Here is a 21,811-nt window from a genome sequence, read left to right on the forward strand (position 1 = left end):
ATATAATGCTTTAACAATGTTGTTAAAGCGCGATAAGTCACCACCATTTCTTGAATGTTCGAAGAACGATATTCTGTAATTATTAATATATATTTTATTATTAGCTGTCTCTGCAACTTTGTCTATATGATTGCATGAAGCATACCCATTGTTTTTCTCAGTGTCAAACTCTATTTGTGTGCCAAATTTCATGACAATTAGTGAGCCACTGAAATGCCAAGAGATACCAACCACATTTGCATTACATTTATAATATTAGTAAGCATTATAATTCAAAATAAAATTAATATATATACATGACTAAAATAAAAGCAAAGCAAACTTGTTTACGTCAGAAGTAATAAAGAAAATTGAATGAATCCAATTAGGCAGGTACTCAAATTCTTTCATCTTTTACTTTAAATGAATACTGAACAAGAGCTAGAACGGATAAGTAAATGGATTAAGAATATGAAAAAAAAACATAGAAATCAGAAAAAACGAGCAATAAGAATGTTCATAAAATGTTTATATGTTACCTTTTAGTGTGTTATTACAAAACAAAATAAAATTAAAGAAGTAGGAGAAAGGTCAATATTTATTCGTCGAATAATTAAATAGTGTTAAAAAAAACTGAGTTAAATTGTGGTAAAACAAGTTTTTTTGATTTAAAAACTACTGAATTGATTTTAATAAAATTGGTATGGAAACCAATCTGTAAGTATATCCTTTCAGATAAAAAAACAAATCGGTTTACATTTAACGTGGTACAAAAAAAATACAACCGAATTGAGAACCTTCTTCTTTTTGAAGTCGGTTGAAAAAAGAAAGTGGTTCAATCGTAAAATTATGACTAAATATGGATAAGGTGATACGATACATGCATACATACAATGTCTCATATTTATATGAAAATACTATAGGTTATTATTAGTGTACTGTTGTATATTTCGAATAAGTAGAAGCTATTACAGTAGTTTTAAAATTAATTAGATTTATTAAAGGTGCTTAAAATTGAAAGAAATTCGATTAGACTTTTTTGCAATCCATATTATTATTGGTATAAATTAGGATCAATTTTCACAAACCTGGTTTTGTGAATCGGACCAAACTATCGTCTATCCTATTTTGTCCTGTGACTAGCTTGTTGATGTTATACGTTGTGTCCTGTGGCTTGGTTATATTATGCTTTAAAGATAACTATCGATTTAATATGAACCCAGACTTTAATTCTGCACTTGGATGCATTATAAGATTTTGTATTAATTCTATTAATATTAATGTGAGCAACTTTCTTTAATTTTTTTAATTATATAAAAAAAACTATTTAATCACACGAATGGCTGAACATGCATGAAATTTTGTGTACAAATAGAAGATAACACAGGATGCCCCTAATTTATATCAATACGTAATATATTGTATAGATTTTTATTATATAACTACCCTTCAAAGACAGAACGAACGAAAAAAAAAACCTAAATAATTACTTTTGCTTTTAGCTTGTTATAATTTTTTCTATGTCAACAATAAAACACGTGGATAAATTTGATTAATTTATTTCTCCTCTCTTTGTAAAATAAAGAAAAATAAAAGAATTTAAACTTTTTAAGCATAATTTAATAAGCCAGCTGGCCTCAAGGGGACAGAGCGTATACTGCACAACGGCTCAAAAGAAGAACTAGTTTATATATTTGCCATTTTAATTTATCCTTTAATTAATTTTGCAGCGACTTAACTTTGCTCTATGATTATTTTAATATTACAAAATAATTTTGATGTACTTATAGATAATTGCATTAATTACATTTAAACTCAAACATGAAATGAAATTGTATAAATTACTTTGTTTTTAAAACAAACCACTTAGTCGCTGTTCTCAGTAGCTTTGTTGCTGTTTTGATCACGTAATTAAGTTAAATACGATTAAGGATAATTATAATTTATTATTCGTTTGTATAAGCTTCATAACATTTTTATATTCATAGTAAAAAGTCGAAAAAAATTTGTGCAAATTACACGAAATACGTTTCAGATTCTGTTCCATAAAGTGATATCAATTATCATAGATTTAATATACAATATTATATCCATAGATTTAATATACAACATGTGCACAATTACAATACATGTGCACAAGAATAATCTTGTTTCTTATACCAGAGGGAGACTTTGTACAAAAGTCGATTGCTTGGGTACCTCTGTCCCATTCGTGTTTCAACCGTGAAGCAGTTGTGTTTGCATGACTGTGTTTCGGTTTGAAGGGTGGGATATGGCGTGAATTTACAGGGTACAGAGGAATAACACCTGAGTCCTCAGGAATGGCAACGCATGGGGGGTATCATGGGTGAAACAGTATACTCTGCTACGTCCATGGTACTGCTCATGTCTATAGGCGCCGGTTACCACTTTCCATCAGGTGGGCCGTCAGCTTGTTTGTCATTCTAAGTTGCATAAAAAAAAAAAATAAAATAAAATATTTTTAACTCGGTCTACGTTACTTAATAAAATTATTTGTATAAATATAATGCAAAAATGGTTCAAAGATTTTGTTTCGTTCATTGCTTAATAAATAACATACTTAATTAGTATATATATATATATATATATATATATATATATATATATATATATATATATATATATATATAATGTATTGTTATATATTATATATTGTTGTCCGATCCAAAATCTTATGAATTATTGAAAAGTTGATAGCTTACTTTTTTGGGACGTTTCTTTAATTTATTAAATACATACAAAAAAAAGTGATTACTAGTGCTGGTTTCATTACAATTAGCTATATGTTTGAAATTAAATAAAAACAAATAAAATATTATAATAAATAAATTGTATTAGCTATGAATAATATAAAGGGGCAATTTGACGAATGATATCTATGTATGTATTATACTATATTATAATTTTTATAAAAATATCTACACTTTCTAATTTATATTTTAATCTTGGAATTTGGGTCATATTTCAAAGCAGTACGTTGTGTAACTAACTACCTATATATAAACTATTAATACTGTGTTGAACTAGGAAAGTTTATTAGTAGTTGATCGACAAAATGTTGTTTGTTTGTGTTGTTGTCAGGGATAAAACAGCAATCTAGATAGGATCCCGAAGAAATTCGATTTAACAGATAAAAGCTTTTTCATGTTTACTTTTGCTGTATCCAGTAAAGATCAAATGCGTGGAGGTTGTATCATATCTATCATCATCATAACAACGTAATGATGTTTTTCAGTTGGGCAGTTATGCAGACATACATAGGTAGATATATTACAGAAAATACTCACACAAATACAAATAGATATTCAAAATAAATATATACAAATACAAATGTTTGTATAGTGCGGGGATCGATCCCGTGACCATTGAATAGTGAGACGATGTGTTAGATCGCTGCATCATCGAGGTCGTCGATATCGTTGTTTTATACATAAAATACCTACGTTTACTTTATAGCAGCAGTATGCAGGTCTTAAATTATTTCTAAACAATTTTGAAGGCATCTGTTAAATACACAAGGAAGTGAAGGTATAATCATTGTTCTAAGAATAATTCGAATATAAAAGAATGTTTTTTAAATTTTAAAAAAGATGGGCGATAATATGCGTATTACGATAAAATTATTATTAAGTTTTCAGTTTTTATTTTTTATTAGTATATAATTCAAATAATCCCAGAAAGTCAGCAACTCATGCACGGCCCTATACAAACAGAAAGATTGTAATAATATTTTGAAATGCTCTCAAAGTATATTTTAATAACTGTGTATAATTAAGAGGTTTTTACATGGAGTCCAATATTCATCAGGGGATGATAATATTATTGAAATTTTTATTAACTGAGTAGAATCTGTTCAATTTTGTTTTTAATGTAAATATTAATCACTATGACCTACTTATATACTTTTCTAATATTATGCATACATTAGCAGTCAGTTAAAAATTATGTATATATATATGTAGTTATACCTCGCTATTTTTTTAAATAGCCAAATAATTGTCTATAAATCTTATTGTATATTTAATCTTACATTTATAATAATAAAAATTGTAGTTTTTTTTTCATTCTAATTGAATATATTGATCGAAATACGGAATGCAACTCACGACTTTTTCTTCAGAAATGTGAAAAGTACCTAATACATTTAATACATTTGCGTACCTAATTTTGCGAATGTATTAAGATATTTCATTGTTATTCTTTAATTAAATTTCTGGTCACGTTGCTATCATAAAGAGAAATAGCATTATAGTATATTTCGCATTTGCCAACGTGTACATAATAAATTGTTTCTGAAGAGGTTACAGAGTCAGTTTGACTGTTTGTGTGGGAGGCTCTAAATTTTTATTTTATGTTTTTTTGGCAAAAAATATTCAGTTTCGTAGGATATTGTCTTAAATATTTTAATAAAATCGATTTTACTTTGTATATACATATTCTTGAGGAATGGATCATGTATTATTATTATTAGAGATACCATTGCTTATCTTACCCTGTAAACTGTAAAGCAATATTGCACTCATTGCTGCTTCACAACAGAAATAGATAAGATAGTTGTACTTTAAGCTTAGTTTAATATAAGTTCATAATTGACATTAAAATAAAATAATTAAATCTGCACAAAGATATTTGTGGTGTAACTTCATACCTGGCATGCTTCGAGGATGCGTCATTGGATCACATATTTATACGTGTTGCAGGTGACAGCTGATAAGCCCGGGCTTGTTGGCAGTTTGCCCTTACGGATATAGACTCGAACGTCGCATTCTCGAAACATGTTTGGACGTAGGTAACGGACGGATCGGTGACCATTGTGATTCCGTTCCATAGTATTCACTCTAGTTATAAGCGCACTTCTCGTAGGACTGTAAGCATTACCTGTTACATCTCAAATTACAATGTTTCAAATATATCTCAGTAACGTAAAAATGGTACTATCCTCGAATGTTCGTACCGAACATAGCAACGTTTACATTATTTGACAATTTAAAAGAAAATATTTATATCATTTGTTTTATTTATTATTATTTATAATAATTTAATTTTCGTTATAATCCGACAAAGAATGCGAACCATGCTTATTATTGCCATTTTATTGCTCTTAAAGAAGGCTCTTCGTTCTATATTCTATAAAATATCAGGGGAAAGGGATTATTAGTAACGGACCCATTGCTAGCAGTACACCCTATCAGGTCGACCGCCACGTGGTTCTCCTTGGAAACCATCGTGGTTAATTCTAATGGAATTCGTCACGATGGGCTAACTGATCTGCTTTCATCGTCACCTATTATCCCTCACTGGAGCCTCGCCAGCGTATATCGATAGCGCAGGCGGGGTTACCATTCCATTATCAACTTTAAAAAAAAAGTACAAGAATGTGTAAGACGGACTTATTGTTAAAAACATTCTCTCTCAGTCAATCTTAGAGAAGTGTCAGAATACTCAAATGTGGTACTGGTATTAATTGATATAAATACCTATTAACTAAAATTTACGTATAAATAAATTTGTATAAATAACAAATATCAATCCTCTTGTTAGTGTTTGAAGTTTTCTATCATACTGATGTCGAATCTTTAATAAATAATTATATCTTTAATATCGACACCACAAATGGGTTTTAATGCTACATTAGTAATTACCCGGTGTTAAAATTAGATTAACTTTTGTGAAAAACCTAATGATTATCTGGGTACATAACTCAGAACAGTACAGACCTACTAACAAAACAGATTAACATAGATTTATGCAAATTTTCTATAATTGTGTGTACTATTTCGATGAGAAAATTTTAATTATAATTTTAAATAACAACGACGAAATTATCAGCTAAACATATATATAACTTCATGAATATTAAGTACTATTTTCAATCTAAATTATTAACAAGGCGCAAAGGAAGCTTTATGAAATCATTAGTCCTTATGTGATAACAAGGAGATGAAAATTATGACAAGCCTGAATAACATAATATTTTGGTTAATAATTTCTCGAAAGAGCTATTTATTTACGTGAAGAGTAAATTGCGATATCTTGTAATAAAAGTTACAATTCTATTTATCATTAATTTATATAAGTAGATAACTTTTGTAACTTTACCTTTTTTAGTAAAATCCTTTGGGAGTCTCAACTTCTTTGAAATAAACAAAATAAATGTCTAAATTATTAATAGATTGAAAAAATACTTTTTGACACTTTATCTTTTCTGTGCACTTTATCTCGACTATCAAACTAAGCATAAAGTAAACGAAAAAAAAAACATATGTGAGTAAATTAAAATTGAATGAATATTAAAAAAGTATAATACCTGGTTTAATAAATGAAATAAAAATGCCACGATAGTTGGCTAGTAGAGAATCTGTCTATCTGGTATTAACTTCGCTAAATGTACATACATTCACACTGAGCACTAAATTTAAATAATTAAATAAATGATAGCATAATTTCGTTTTCATCTTTCTGAAAGTATATTTTCTTGAATACTTCTCTATTAAATATAATTGTTTGTATATGTTACATATTCACAATATTGTACATAAGCAGTGTTTGTACTATGAGAGTTTAATGACCTAGAAACGAGACATCTGGGAATGAACCCGCAGACCTGTATCGATTTTACAATATATTACTTCAATACACATGAGATAGCAATACAAATTAATAAAATACACGTCAAAATAAAATGAAAAAAGGTAATTTTTTTAAAAACAAAATTGTAATATAATTAAAAATTAAAAATACAGAAATATCTAAATTTCATACAATTGTAAGATCTTCAGTCACATCACCTAATTCTAACACCTTATTTTTTGTACCGGAAGGTAATGAACATATCCAAAAGCAGTTTTACAAAATGTGAAATGATATGATTTTTGTGATTATAGTATTTTTGAGAGATATTTTCATGCTTTCAGGAGCGCCTGGTCACAGATCGCAACTGTTTTTGTTTTTCTTTCCTCATTATTAAAAGTTAAAGTTGATTTCGGACCCTGTCTAAATAACCTTCTTTAGATGTCGTCTAAGATATATCAAAAACCATTATAAAGTTTTATTACGGACTTTGTATTTCTAATTATACTCTAAAAATTAAATTAAGAGAATTATTTCAAATGAAAATATATAATTATTTGAGTTATTCAACGTCATTTATTTTCTTAAGCTGAGTATTAACTACATCATGCTGATGTTACATAGATAATAAATAATTTTACATTATATTAGAATATATACTCGCACTGTAATATTAGATATATTTTAACATATTTACAGATGTAATGCTTGTTCGGTGAATATACAAGTCACTCTTATGTTTGATAACAAAACGTCAATAATATAGATATAGTCGACGGTATAATGTATATATTCTTATATATCCCTTTGAAGGATATAGACAGCTGTAAAAGGCCATTGGCAGCTTTTGGGAAGTTAGCGGAAATTGAACACATAACGATCTCATCCCTTAAGGTTGAAGTCGTTTGTATAAATTATTAATATCAGTGAGATTCGCATACTAAAACATAATTGTCTTAATTAACTTATCAAATTATATCTGTATAAAAGAAAAATATTTAATTTTGTGGCATTTATCTGTAATATATTTATTGTACTTGTTTTATTTTCATATTTTTTAATATATTTCACTCAGTTCCATTATCTTTAATTAATATAGAAAAAATATCTTATTGGATATACTCTAAATATACCTTACGATCCCTCTATATACCTTTCTCATCCATAGTCATTAGCAGTTTTAACTCATTAGTAGGTACCTCACCCGAAAATTTTGAATGAGGATCTTTCATCAATGTCAAAATCAGCCTTTTGTTCAGGCCTTTATAAAAATATTTTTAATACTGATCCTTACTTAGTTCTGTACTGTTTAGTATTGTATTCTCTTAGTTATTTATTATAATCTTATTTATTATATAATACAAACAAATTTTAAATAATATTTTTAATTTTTCTTATTGATATATTTATATCATAATATTGAATTTACAAAAGTTGTTAAATAAACTATAAAACAATAGGTATGAATAAAATATATTATCAATGAGAGGATTAATAGATACAATAAATAATACGAGTCTAATACGAACATACTGAGTTTTTTTTTTATATAACTTAGAATGGTAAACAAACTGACGGCCCACCTGATGGAAAGTGTAACCGTCGCCTATAGACATGAGCAGTACTACAGAGTATACTGTTTCGTCCATGATACCCCCCATGCGTTGCTATTCCTGAGGACTCGGATGTTATTCCTCTGTACCCTGTAAATTCATGCTATATCCCACCCTTCAAACCGAAACACAGCCATTCATTACTATCGTTAAATATTAATTCTTGCTAATTTTCCCATAACAACGTTCATATATTGTCACGATCATTGTCTTTTATAAAAATAGGTCGTTATCTGAACGCTATTGCGTAATATTTATTATATATTTTTTTATACCACTGAGGTGGCAAACAAGCATACTGCCCACCTGATAATGGATGGTAAACGGTTACCGTAGCCTATGAACGCCTACAATACCAGAGGTATTACGCGCGCGTTGCCGACCCTGAAGAAACTCCTTTACCCCCCTTTTGAAGAACCCCATGCTGTAGTCTCTTGGGAAAACCTCGACATAACCATTACCTGACATTACGTAATCATTCCATAATCTTATATTGTCAGTAGACGTTAAATAATTTTAGATATAGATGTTTTATAATATTTGCCTTTAAAAATAGAGTCTATATGTATAAAACATAATAATAAAATAATAGTTAATCGATCAAGAAATCCTTATGATTAAATACTTAATAATCAACAATAAATAGGTATTTCAAATAGATGAGTTCTTATCGATTTTATAATTATTGGAGTCATAGCACGAACTTTATTGGTACTTTTTACTTGCTTGTGTAATGACAAGGAAAAGGGGAAAAGTAGCAATCAAGTTTCACTAAGTTCAGAGTGCGAATACTTCGAATTACTTTGACTGTCGTGTCGAGAGTAAGTATTAGGTTAGAATATTTTCGGTGTTATGTATTTGGAATATTAATGATTTGCGTTTGTTTTGTTTGTTTGTTATGTCTCAAATTATAGAATACAGAGTTCTTAAGAAAATAATGAATATTCGTTCCTTGTTTTTGTTACATTTTTATATGTTTTTATAATAATCGGGAAATTCTATTTAATAAATGACTTCATTAATATGAAAATTTATACAAATATTTGAAGGTAGTGTAAATTATTATGTTATTTTTGATAGAATAAAATAATGACTCACCCGATGGAAGTTACAACCATATTTATATGTATAGTCAAAAATAGCACCATGGGCTTCGTATATTATTCAGTCACACCTCTGGCATCCCTCATTTGTTATCATTTCTGAGGATAAAGTTGTTGTTTTCACACCCAGTAGTTTCACTGCATTTTTTACCCTTTAAATACAAACATGCAAGTGTAATAAATTTCAGGCAGAAATATAAGTAGGATACATATGTACACATAGACACAAATTATTTTTTCAAAGTAGATAAATTTTCTGTAAAGTATATAAAGAAATAAAAGGTATTTTATTTCAGCCTAATTTAGTTGAATTTAAAGGTTTAACTACGTTCTCGAGCTCTTCCTATAGATTCTATATTATTGTATATTACTAATTATTATTATATATTAGCATTATTATAATTATAAAGCCTATACTATTTCTTCCTTGAAGTTATATGTATTGTGCTTTATAAAATAGTGTTACTTTACATCATAGTTATATGCATATTAATATTATAAATATGTGTTTATTTATTAATTCATTAATTATTTTCTTTTCATAATGTTAAATACTTATTAATTATAACTATGATTATTATCGTAATCATCATTATAAGTAATGTATAAATACGAGTAATATCATTATCTATTTTATTTATATATTTGGATATAAGGTAAGATGGAACCGTGGAAAATGTGTGATGAAACTTGAGAGTAATTCAAATAAAAAGTTCGAGAAACCTACATAAATCTCAAGTCTCAACATTCCCACTTCTCATAAAAATGCCGGTTTTAAGTTGGAATAATTCTTCGACCGGTGACACCGACCCGAATAAAAATGAAGTATGATTTAGAAAATATTTCACACACCATCGTGACCTCTCATCATTTAAGATGTTTCTTTCTTATTTATTTTTCCACTCTTAATAAGTACGTGAGAAGGTAAAAAAAGTACAGGAATAATATTTTACTTCATAAATACAAATTTTTGTTGCAGGTAAGTAAAAGTTGCCGGAAATAAATTTTATCAACGTCTCACCTTAATTACTCCAACATGATGATAAAGAAGATACCGCGTTTAGCCAAGGTAAGTTTAAATATTTTTATTGAAGTACTTTGGCTTTTCAAGTGTTTTTAATATAAGCATTTTGTAAAATTTCTCTATTCATAGATAAATTTAAAAAATCGATAATTATAATGTTGTTGCATTAACAGTTATTTGTCCAATGTCAAACATAGTCTCTCCCATAAGAAGGATTTTGCCAGTAATTGCCATGCTTGGCATGTAAGGTTGAGTGTTGGCAATCGCAGTTCGGTTGTTGCTGATGTTATACGAGGGACGCTGCTGCGCATCCCTCCACCATAAGCTCCTTTAGCCGCTTCTTACGACATCCACGGGAAAGGAAGGGGTGGCCAATTCTATACTAGGACCTACACGACTAGAGCATATACACCAAACATATTTTCCTCAATACACAACTATCGATAATACTACTTTTTTTAAATTTGTCACTCCGCAGAAGTTATACTTGAAACTAACCAAATTATAGTTTATTTGTTCACCTTTTATAAGTGTAGCATTAACTCTGAAAATTTAAGAATAATAAATGATTATAATGACAATCAAGAATTAACAAAAGGTATATTTCCATACAGTAAAATTGAATAATATTTAGGTTGGGTGGGGCAAAACACGGCTTTGAAAAGCTCCAAACTATTTCCAATAATTAAGTGCTTAACCCTAAATATACAACTAACTAAACGTAACATTACACGGAGCTTGTTATTTTAAGCCCATTGTTTCAAAATACTATAGTTGGTTGTTGTCTGTTATTATCATACTGTCTGATTAATTAAACTAAACGTCAAAAATCTGGAAGTGTCTATTTTTTGCAAATAGCAATTGAAAATAGACAAAGAAATCCAAATATCTGTTTTTTGTTGCTCTCTTGAAAAAATGGCTAAACTACTTTTATCCAAAGTTTATTATAGTATTAGTGCAATTTAAAATGGTTATTGTTTTAGTTAAATCACTTTGATGATATAGCTTATATCAACCCACCATTGTTGTACTTGAAGTTCGATAAAATTCCTTAGTGGCTGGTACTAATATCAAAATAATCATGGTTTCATTATGTTTTTACGTCTTAAGTTAATTAATGGTCTGCTACCACATGGGTACAGTCATCGCTGCAGCTAGTCTGTTACTATTTCTTTTTGTGTGAAGATGTCGGGTGTAAAGTTTTTAAAACACTTTTATTGTACACGAAGGGGTCTGACGTCGCTCACTAGTTGACAGATTTAAATGATTACCACTACATTATTAGACGATCTAAACATGAATTTCATAATTTATAAGATTAATCTTGAGTTCTTCGAACCACAGTTAAGCTTCGTCTGTCTTTATATACTATATAATCATTGAATGAATGAACACATAATCTTTGTCATTATAAGCTATGTATACCTATAAGTTCTCTTATAGGAAGAGACCCTTAAAATGTATGTATATAAACAAAATATTACATTATAAATATTTATAATTTTTCTTTGAAGAATATATTATGTTACTATTCGTGAAAGTACATTACTCCACGTAATTACGCTTTCTTAATTAATCTCCTTTGTACATGTTTTGTAAACGTACGCTTGTAAACTCAATGCTACCAGTTTATATTTTTATCGACCTAACAACTACAATGCTTTATAAAGTATTAGTAGTACTTTACTAATTAATCTATGTACAGTATACTAATCTATTAATATATCAATTAAAAGCATGATGAAATAAGAAAACAAACATTGAGTTATCTGACATTTCGTGGATAAGGCTGCTTGTTATTTTATTTTATTTACACTACAATAAATACGTATTAAGTACATAGAACATAAGCTATGTTCTATTAATTCTGCCTATTAAAATATACTATGACTAGAGAAATACGACATTCTTAAAAATATTTTCGTAATCTCTGTTATGTCCACGGTACTGCTCATGTCTATAGCCGACAGTTACCACTTTCCGTCAGTAGGGCCGTTAGCTTGTTTGCCATTCTACATAAGTTGCATAAAATAATTACGCTTTTTATTTTAGTTTAAGAGAAAAACAAATACACTACAATAGAAATTTAATATGTATAAAGAATGTAGCTAAGTCTATAAAAATATACCAGGACTAGCGAAATTCTTAAAAATAATTTGACAAAATATAAGTAAAGTGCTTCCGTAATTGTATTATTGACGGAAACGGTAGAGAAACCTATACATCAAGAGTTGAACGAAATAGGACTCGACAAATTTGATTAATGTTATTTATGATAGACGTAACACAGTGAACAAACTTGTAAAATTTACACCTACGTGAGGCGTGACTGTTATCAGATTTTAACAAACTTGCTAAGGTCTCATGATTTCTTCATGAAAACAACGTTTTATTTTATACCTAAGACAGATGTGATATGTATGTATGTAACAACCTTTAATTATATATTTACTCAATACTATTTACTATTTAGGGAATTCATCCTCACACGCTTGAACGTAAATGGTCACGTACAATGCGGTTTCAAAGGAATTTTCTCCCGTGAAGTATGGGGTTTTTGAAAAAGGGTATATTAAGGTTTCTTTAGGGCGACAACGCTCGTGACAAAATGTGACACTCCTAGTATCAAGTATATAGTAGCAAGCGTCCATAAGCTACAGTGACATACATACATAGGCGGCATGTATTTTTATTTGCGATCTTTGTAATAAAAAAAACCGAAAGGAAACGACCAAAAGTAAAAAAAATAATCGAATCGATTTCTGGACATAGCACACCACACTTATCATAACTTACAAACCATTGCTTTTTTTTTTTTTATATATTTAATTATTATATACAAAGGAGCAGACGGTCTACCTGATGGAAAGCGACTACCGCCGCCCGTGAATCTGCGATACGAGAGGAGTTGCTTATGCGTTGCTGACCTTTTAAATGTTTATAGGCACTTTTTTTTAACTTTCCCATATTATATTGTAAAAAGAAAACTAAAGACAGGGCTCATTCCACAACCTACATGTACGAGGTAGAAATAAACGGAATGCACGAACAGTAATAGTATTGCACGCAACCAAGAAAGGAGGTGAAATAGCTTATTAGTTTGCTTCAGATGTATTTGTAAATATAAAGAAAAATAAAGAAACATTGTATATGGGCATGCGAGATAATCATCGACATTTTAGAACAAATTACAATGATAATATTTTTATTATTAAATATTCATATATTAAGTCTCGTATTAATTTTATTTATTTTACATAATCATATTTTTTTATATAGTTTAATATACACTTTAGTCAGTAGCGTATACTTAAATAGTCAATTCATATCCTAAATGCACAAATGAATAATTTAACTAATTATATTAACAAACTGGATAATATGTATAAGGCTTTTCGTTTAATAAATTATTTTACCATTTATATAGCAAGGATTATTTCTTTAATTGGTTCCCAGCCAAAATTAAACAAAGACCGCCCAATCAAACAATTGTTTTCTCTTACAAATATTTTACTAAAGGCAGTGATACAATAAACCGAGAATATTTATATTTTTAAATCTGATAAATGGTCTTGCTTTTTTGGTACAGGTACTTTGAGATTGAGTTTTGTATAATTTATCTAGACCTTTAAATAAGATAAGAATTTTTATTACTTATTTTAGCTTATTTTTTAACTTTTTATAGTTTTATAACTTAGAATGGCAAACGACCCATAGTAAGTAGTAATAGTCATAGACATGAACAGCAATATGGATATTACAGTCATTTATAGAGAGACTCATACCGACTGGTGGAGAGTTAATGGGTTCTTATGATAACGATATTAAATATAGCTAGTGGAATATCTCCTTTGAATCAAAATCCTAATCGCAAGTAAGTAATAAATTTGGTTTTAAGTGGGACTAAGGATTAAGTCTTATACTTTAATCCTCCTTAGTAGCACCCATGAAGGGTGCTACTTTCAGCACATTTTATTTTACGAAATTCATGGTGCTTATGGCAACATGTATAAAAGCGGGCACTTTCCATTAAGATCAGGTGGTATGTCAGCTTGTTTACCATTACCAGTAGTACGTAACCTTTTATAAAAATTTATTCCATTCCTTCAACAAAACTAGGGCAATTACACAATTACATTTTACCGCTTCTTAGAAAATAGTTGATTAATGTTTCATATAAAATTCACAAAATAAGTTTCTTTATTAAATATGGTAATAGTTTTATGACTGGAGGCAGAATAAATAGTTTTCTTCATCTAAAATGTTACTAAGCAAAGTTATATCGTGAGGTTATTTAACATGTAAAAACCTCTCAAGAAATTAAAGTTGTCTATTTTTAATTCAGTCTTTGTAAAATGAAAGTTAAATAAAAGTTAAAACATTTTCTTTCAAACTATTGTACTTATCTTTAAGATGATCTTATAAACCACACAGTAGACTGTACATTACCTTTTTATTATTCAGTGTACCCTATTTCTTTATTAAATTTTTTATAACAAGATACATAACATATTATTTTGTATGAAAGAAATTTCGATGTTCGATTGTTTTTCATTCAAAGATTATTCTGTTAAATTTTCATTAAGGCAAAAGAATAACAAATGTAAATATAATACAGTATTCTAAAATTTGTTTTGCAATTCTTACAAAGAAGTAGTAATTCGACTAGAAAAATGTTTGGACTAGATTTTAAAAATTGAATATCAGATTAAAACTATGAATTTTCAAACAACTAATTGAGACAACGATTGTCGTTTGCTTCGTACTTTGGAGGGTATCTAATAGAATCGTTTTATAAACTACATCAAAGATCTTTTTGTATAATGTCAAATTTACATTACGCAATTCGTATTTTACTTAATATGCAGTCACTTTTATGACACTACGTTTATTTTACATTACATTTACATGACAAAATTCGTTAGTTTTTATAATTTAATTTTATGAAATTAATATATAAATAGAGGTAAATGCATATAGGCTACTAGTTTTATAGTATAAATTCGGCTTTAGAATTTTAAAAACCTTGATAGCTAATGTCAAGGAAGAATTCTTATTAGTAACGTTAGCCTCTTTCCGCAGCTTCGCCAACATTAATCAGTATATATAGTATCCTATATGTTAAGTTGTTATACAAACTACCTGTGCATCAAATTTTAGCCGTTTAAACATGATTAAACAGACAAATATCTAAATATCCAAACATCTTAACAATCAGGTTATGGAATGAGCTCCCTGCTGCGGTTTTCCCAATAGACTAGAGCATTGGATTCTTTAAAAGAGGGGTAAAGTGGTTTCTTTAGGATTCGCAACGGGCGCCTAATACCTCTGGTATTGCAGGCGTTCATGGGCTACGGTAACCGCTTACCATCAGGCGGGTCTTATGCTTGTTTGCCACCTCAGTAGTATAAAAAAATAAATCTTACTTTGAAATTTCTAATATTAGTAGAATATAAGGTATTTATTAAACAAATCATAAAAAAGTATGAAATTTATAAAATGTTTCTGAAAACATAAATATACACTAAATTAAACCTGGTGTATTTACAATCAATTATTGATAAAATACTTTTAGCTTAAATAAACAATTTTCCTGTACCAATAGAAACTTCTGACATTCCTTATCCCCTAACAGAATGGAACGGTGGAAATGAGTACTTTTATTTCTATGTAAGAATATGTATCGTTTTGTATTCCTTAATATAGTAGCTATTCCCGTGGCTTAAGTAATTTAGAATATTTTTTTTAATAGTTTTTTTTTTATTGTGAATTCATTTTTCAAATTAACTGCAATTTTTTTTTGTGTACATATGTTTGTTACTTATATCTTCGATAATTCTGAATCAATTGTAACAATATACTCCCGTACCTATTATTTTTTAAAGATCTAAAGAATTTATAGATTCTAAATTATTAAATATCAGATATATTTAATCATTTAGAATCTATAAATTCTTCATATTATATATGTTGAAACATTTGCCCATCACATGTAATATTAATTATTAGGAGAATTTCATAGATAATTCACCACTGCCTTCATGGAAACCACGAACACTCTGTCAAAAATGTACGACTGAAGAGAGAGAATAATATATCACTTAATAAATTTAATAAAGACAATTCGAACTTCACAAAATTACTACGGGATTAACACTGGAGTAAACTGCAATTTTTTTTTATTTAATAAATGAAGTCATTAAAACTACATAACAACCTTTTTTAGGGTTTTACTAAATAGATATCAACCATTATAAAAGCTATATTATATTATTAATATATTAATTATACTATGTTACATTATAACAAGGTTAATTCATGTAAGATAGTTTGGTTTTGGGCTAGAAACAGCCTTTGGGCATCCATTATCAACACAAGAGTTTGTTTGGTTAAGATCTCCTTTCCTCGAAAATTTGCTCCGTAATACGAACATTAATAATGTTTGGCTTGATCACGACTACGCTGTTTTCATTCCTAGGTATTATATAAATACATATTAAAAAAAAAGCAATTTAGATAAAAAAAATGTTTACTTAAAATATGACAACGCAAACTTAACTGTCGATTAAGGAACATACCTAACCATTTTTATTATTATACTGCGTACAAATGCTAGTACCCTTGATCTTTGTTAAATTGTGACATACATCTCTGTTCTCAGTAGTTCAGTTGACTGAAAATATATAGTACGAGTAGTATAATACATAAGATCGTCTTATCACTTGAGCAATCTCTTTTAACCCTTGGGTAAAGGAGTAAAGATCTATACTTTATTATATGACAGTGCAGTGATTTATTATAATAGATATTTGGAGAATATATAATGTAAAAAAGAGATTCACGCTTGTAATCTCTTTCAGCATAGTCAGAGTATTTACTTTCTTTTTTTTTTTTATTTACAATATTGGTATAACCCCTCAAGTTTAAAGTTTCACCCAGGGTATTTGAATCCAACCTAACCCGGATCAAGCTTGCCGCCGTCATTTGGATTAATTCGGTACGTTAATGATATTTCCATCAGCGCAGAGTGGCATTGAAATTTAAATTAAGACACAAAGTTTTGTTATTGCCCAAATTCGTATAAATCTATGTTTTATAATAGAAGTATAAGAAAAAATAATGAACTTAGAGATAAAACGGAATTAATTTAGAAAATAATATCTGAGTCGCGTATATAACTATAAAATAACAAGTACGATATTTGAATTATATAACTTATACCATACAAATTTTTATATGTACGGATATACTAAATATAAAGACTACCCAATATGGTATGAAATATGATAATACTCAACTAGATCAACCCGTGAGATGAACTAAGAAATCACATAATCCATCGGTTTATCTCGTTCGATTTACGCGTTGCGACACTGTTATGCTCTTATAAAACTACTAGACATTCTATGTTGAACATTGAGTGAAACGCTACGCAATGTTAATAAGTATTTTGTTGATAACACTGATAATATAAAAACGGTAGCAGTGATGAATGGATTTCCTCTACATCTTTTTTATCTTTATAAGTAACTTTTAATAGACAATTAAATAAAGATAAGATGTTATATAATAAAGTAAATTACATTAATTTTGAAGGATTTAAAAATCGTTATCGCACGGCAGAGTGCATAGTGGTGAAGTGGCCGATAAGCGCAGGCCGGGAAACGCGCGGCGGCCGCGGTAGCGACGGCAGTCATAGTCGGTTGGCACGCGCGTTCACACGCGCCCCCGCGGGTCGACGCGACGCCGCCGCCACCGCTACCGCGCCCGCTTCATCTCGCGTCCTATACCCAGGTAAACAACCTAGTGTCCGCGCATTGTACAATGTGTATTTCCCGACTGTACCCCTTTCAGCTACCCTCACTCGAACAACTGTAAAGGTAATATAAAAAAAATCTTGTTTACTACAAAATTGTTTGAAACACACTCATTTGGAAATGAAACAAAAATTTCAAGTGTCTGTTAGTATTGATATTATTTTCGTAGTGTGGACAGATGTTTGCTTCAAATGTCACAATGACATAATTGTTGCGACAGGTGTTCAATATCTTATAGGACATTGGTATACATATATATATAAACTGGAACTCATATGAAATAGAAGAATCTGAAAACAATGATATGATGAACAAAACAAAAGTAGCTAAAACATAATGACGACAATTCATTTGCGCATTGAACAGTATTGGAATTCAATGAAGCGTTGTCGTATGGCTACATGGACAATACATCTACGCCTATGTTAATGTACAGAACAGCATAAAGTATATACAACATATGCTATATATACTTTAGTTATTACATAGAATAATGGTGGAACTTATACTAAAGAAGATACCTTTCATCATTATCAAAGATAAACTTCTTATCGGAATAAGCCTTAAGATGAGCACGAATCCTGCGTCTTATCAAGATTAATGAAATGATAAACATTGTATGTCAAAGAAGAATAACAAGAAATTATTGGTAGAATACGAGTCTCATTGAAATATAATAGAAACTATGTAATTATTATCCAATCATGTTGAAATTCAAAAAATATTTCTATCAATTTGTAACACTAACTGCAGTGAAAATAGGAAATTGAGAATAACAAGTTAAAGAAGGAATGACAATGATAACCACATTGAGGCTATCCAGAAAAATAAACATTCTTATTCAGTTATTCATAAGGGAATACGTAGCTACAGTGGATTTACATTTTGTTAGAAAACGGAAAATCCTCATATTGGCGAAGATTGAAATCATAAGAATTGAGGATGAGTCATGATCCAACTGTGGTATTATTGTAAAGCCAACTGAAGTATCTCTAGTCAAAACACCACTTTCAATACCTCTCTTGAAAGAGGACAGCTCGATTATCCTACGCTAATCTGAATATCTCGAATTTCGAACTATCATTGACAGTTCTGTAATTTATCCGTGACGTCTGTTTATACGCTCCGATAAACCATTCTACAGTTCAATACTTTCGTAAGATATCTTTATAAATATCACGACCTAACTTAAACTATTCTTTCATTATAATGATCAAAGTTTATTTTTAACTTATTTATTTCATTTCAGAGAACACTTTTTCAGTATTGGAGTTAGATCAATTTACCAAATAACAGTATAAATAATTTTATTTCAAATAGAAATACATTGAACAATCTACAGAAGGTAGTAACTATAATACTTTTAACATAAGAAAGTAAATATATTAGTAATCTTCCAACAAATATTAAAACTATTAAGGTGTTTGTCATATCCATTCAAATTAGAATCAAGTGCGGTAGAAAGAGACGGAATACTTGAGTATAATTATATAACTATAAATATATTTGATGGTTGTTATACAAGTAAAGTATTTATATTTAAAACAAAGCATTAATATAGCATTTAATCACTGCTTAAAATAACTGAAGGTTGATAATGGAATCTCTATTTTTATATTTTCTGAATACGTTTTCTGATTCAATAAAATCTTATAGAAAGTTAATGGTACTTATGTTAATTGGTTTATTTTTTACCTTTGGTAACTAATTTATGAATTTATAGCATAGATAACATTTATTTGGATATTAAACATACAACTCAAACACTTGCTAACAAACTGTAATTTTTGGTTAACGTTTTTCATAAATCTGGATTAATATTTATCGCTATAAATTTTGAAGAGTTTAACAAATTATTTATATGAATTCTTCACCGTTTACTAATTTTTACGGTAACCTTGTTAATGATAAATTTTTAAGAATAAAAGCGTGTACTTACTATTAAAAAACCTTTTTTTGTATCTTGTTCCATTAATTTTGTTTAAACTAAAGCAGTTTTGTAGTGCTTTTAAAACAGAACTAAAATTATTGAACGGACTGTATTTAAAATTGTTTATACATAAAGATATAAAATGTAGCTAGAACCTACGAATCTACGCTAATTTGCTATGATATAATGTTGATAATAAACATAGTTCTAGTGCAAGCTTAAAATGTTACATAACCGCAATATTTAGTTAACTTTTTTAGTAGTAATGAAATTTTAAGTGGTTTATTAGGGTTTACAGACTTTGATTCCATTGTAATTTATAGTTACAAAGAAAAAATAAAAAGTATTCCATGTTCTTTACTCAGTAAAAATATTAGTTTTTTTTTTCTTTATTTTGTTGTGACACGTCAACAATAAAACTTGTTTATGTCAACGTTATTTTTTATATCTGCCATAGTTTCTTAATAGGTATACCCTAACAGCTAAATGTGTTAGTTATAGGTAGATAAACATAAAGGTACAAAAATTCGTTTATCAACTGGAAGTATATCACCTAATTATTCGCTTTAATCTAACCATCATACTCTGCCTAAAGTAACTTTTCCCTATATGTTACCACAAAACAACAAACCATATATATGTTACCTGCAGCTATCAACCTAAAAAGTTTTGAGGTCATCATTTCATTTCATGGAGGGTCACCGTATGCTGCAAATACAGGTATATATATAGGTGCGCCACAGAAGCCTAAATTTATTGCAGAGCGAGTAGGATTTAGAATTACATAACATTACAGCAACATGCTGAGCGCAGCTCTCTTTTGGCGAACATTGTGACGCACATATACACACATCCACACACACATTCACAAACGATTGCTATCTATGCTAAGATTATATGTATTGGTAAAAATTCTTTCGTGGAAACTTTTGAAATGTTGCCTTAGTATGAACATTTATCGTTAAAAGGTTATTTATTATTTACCTCTAACTAAATAATACACGATGAATATACATAAGCTAAATCTATGACCTCTATTGTGCTGTTGTTTAAATTTTCGAACATAAGTGGTATATGACATACTGTTCATAGGTTGTCTAATTATAATAGATGAATCACCTCATCGACATTATTTCTAATTATTTAATAGACTTCAAAAGGAACATTTTTTCTGCGTAAGTATTGAAGTATGGAGCCTATAAGCGACCGATACATATGCTTTCAAATACTTATAATGTGAACCATCATTTATAATAATGAATTTAATGACAATTTGGGTGCCAAATTCAATCAAAATCCTTTTAGGCGATTATATGTGATTGGGTGATAGATGCCCACATAAAATTGCAATTTGATCCAGATTCTTGTAAAAAAAAAAAACGGTACTTAAACTAAGTACAGTATCAAGCTGATTATATCATTAAATTACTAAATAAATGGATGATTATTCCATGATGCTCGTAAAAGTAGGATAGAAAAAACGTATGAAATTAGATTACTATTAGCATGATGGCTGAGATACTTTGTAAAATGATATTATTTCGAGATATCCATTTCTTGCAGTTTGCTTCCTCTTAATTATAAAAGGATTCTAATTGGTTCTTACAGAATTCAAAGAAAAAAAATTGGATCTGGTATTTTGTATAGATACATCGAGTATTTTACTTAATTATTCAATATACAAAGTCTACGATTTTAATATTTATATATTATTATAGTGTAGGTTTTTTTCTATACTGAGGTATTTTATAGTT

General features: G+C 28.9%; 1 protein-coding gene across 9 annotated transcripts in view; it reads left to right on the top strand.

Annotated features, from left to right (window-relative positions):
• LOC113511544 (cAMP-specific 3',5'-cyclic phosphodiesterase) overlaps positions 1-21,811 on the top strand; it is a 547,503-nt gene that overhangs the window by 310,023 nt on the left and 215,669 nt on the right. For 2 of the 9 annotated variants that reach the window (XM_052897786.1, XM_052897790.1), the window contains exon 1: positions 17,966-18,104. The exons of the other annotated variants lie outside the window; for them this stretch is intronic. The gene's annotated coding sequence lies outside the window, so the exon portion shown is untranslated. Of the gene's footprint in view, positions 1-17,965; positions 18,105-21,811 lie in introns of those variants that run through there. 9 annotated transcript variants of the gene reach the window in all.

Source organism: Galleria mellonella, unplaced genomic scaffold (genome assembly GCF_026898425.1).
Source record: "Galleria mellonella isolate WM207_F2 unplaced genomic scaffold, CSIRO_AGI_GalMel_v1 utg117, whole genome shotgun sequence".
In the NCBI taxonomy this organism is placed as follows: Eukaryota; Metazoa; Arthropoda; class Insecta; order Lepidoptera; family Pyralidae; genus Galleria; species Galleria mellonella.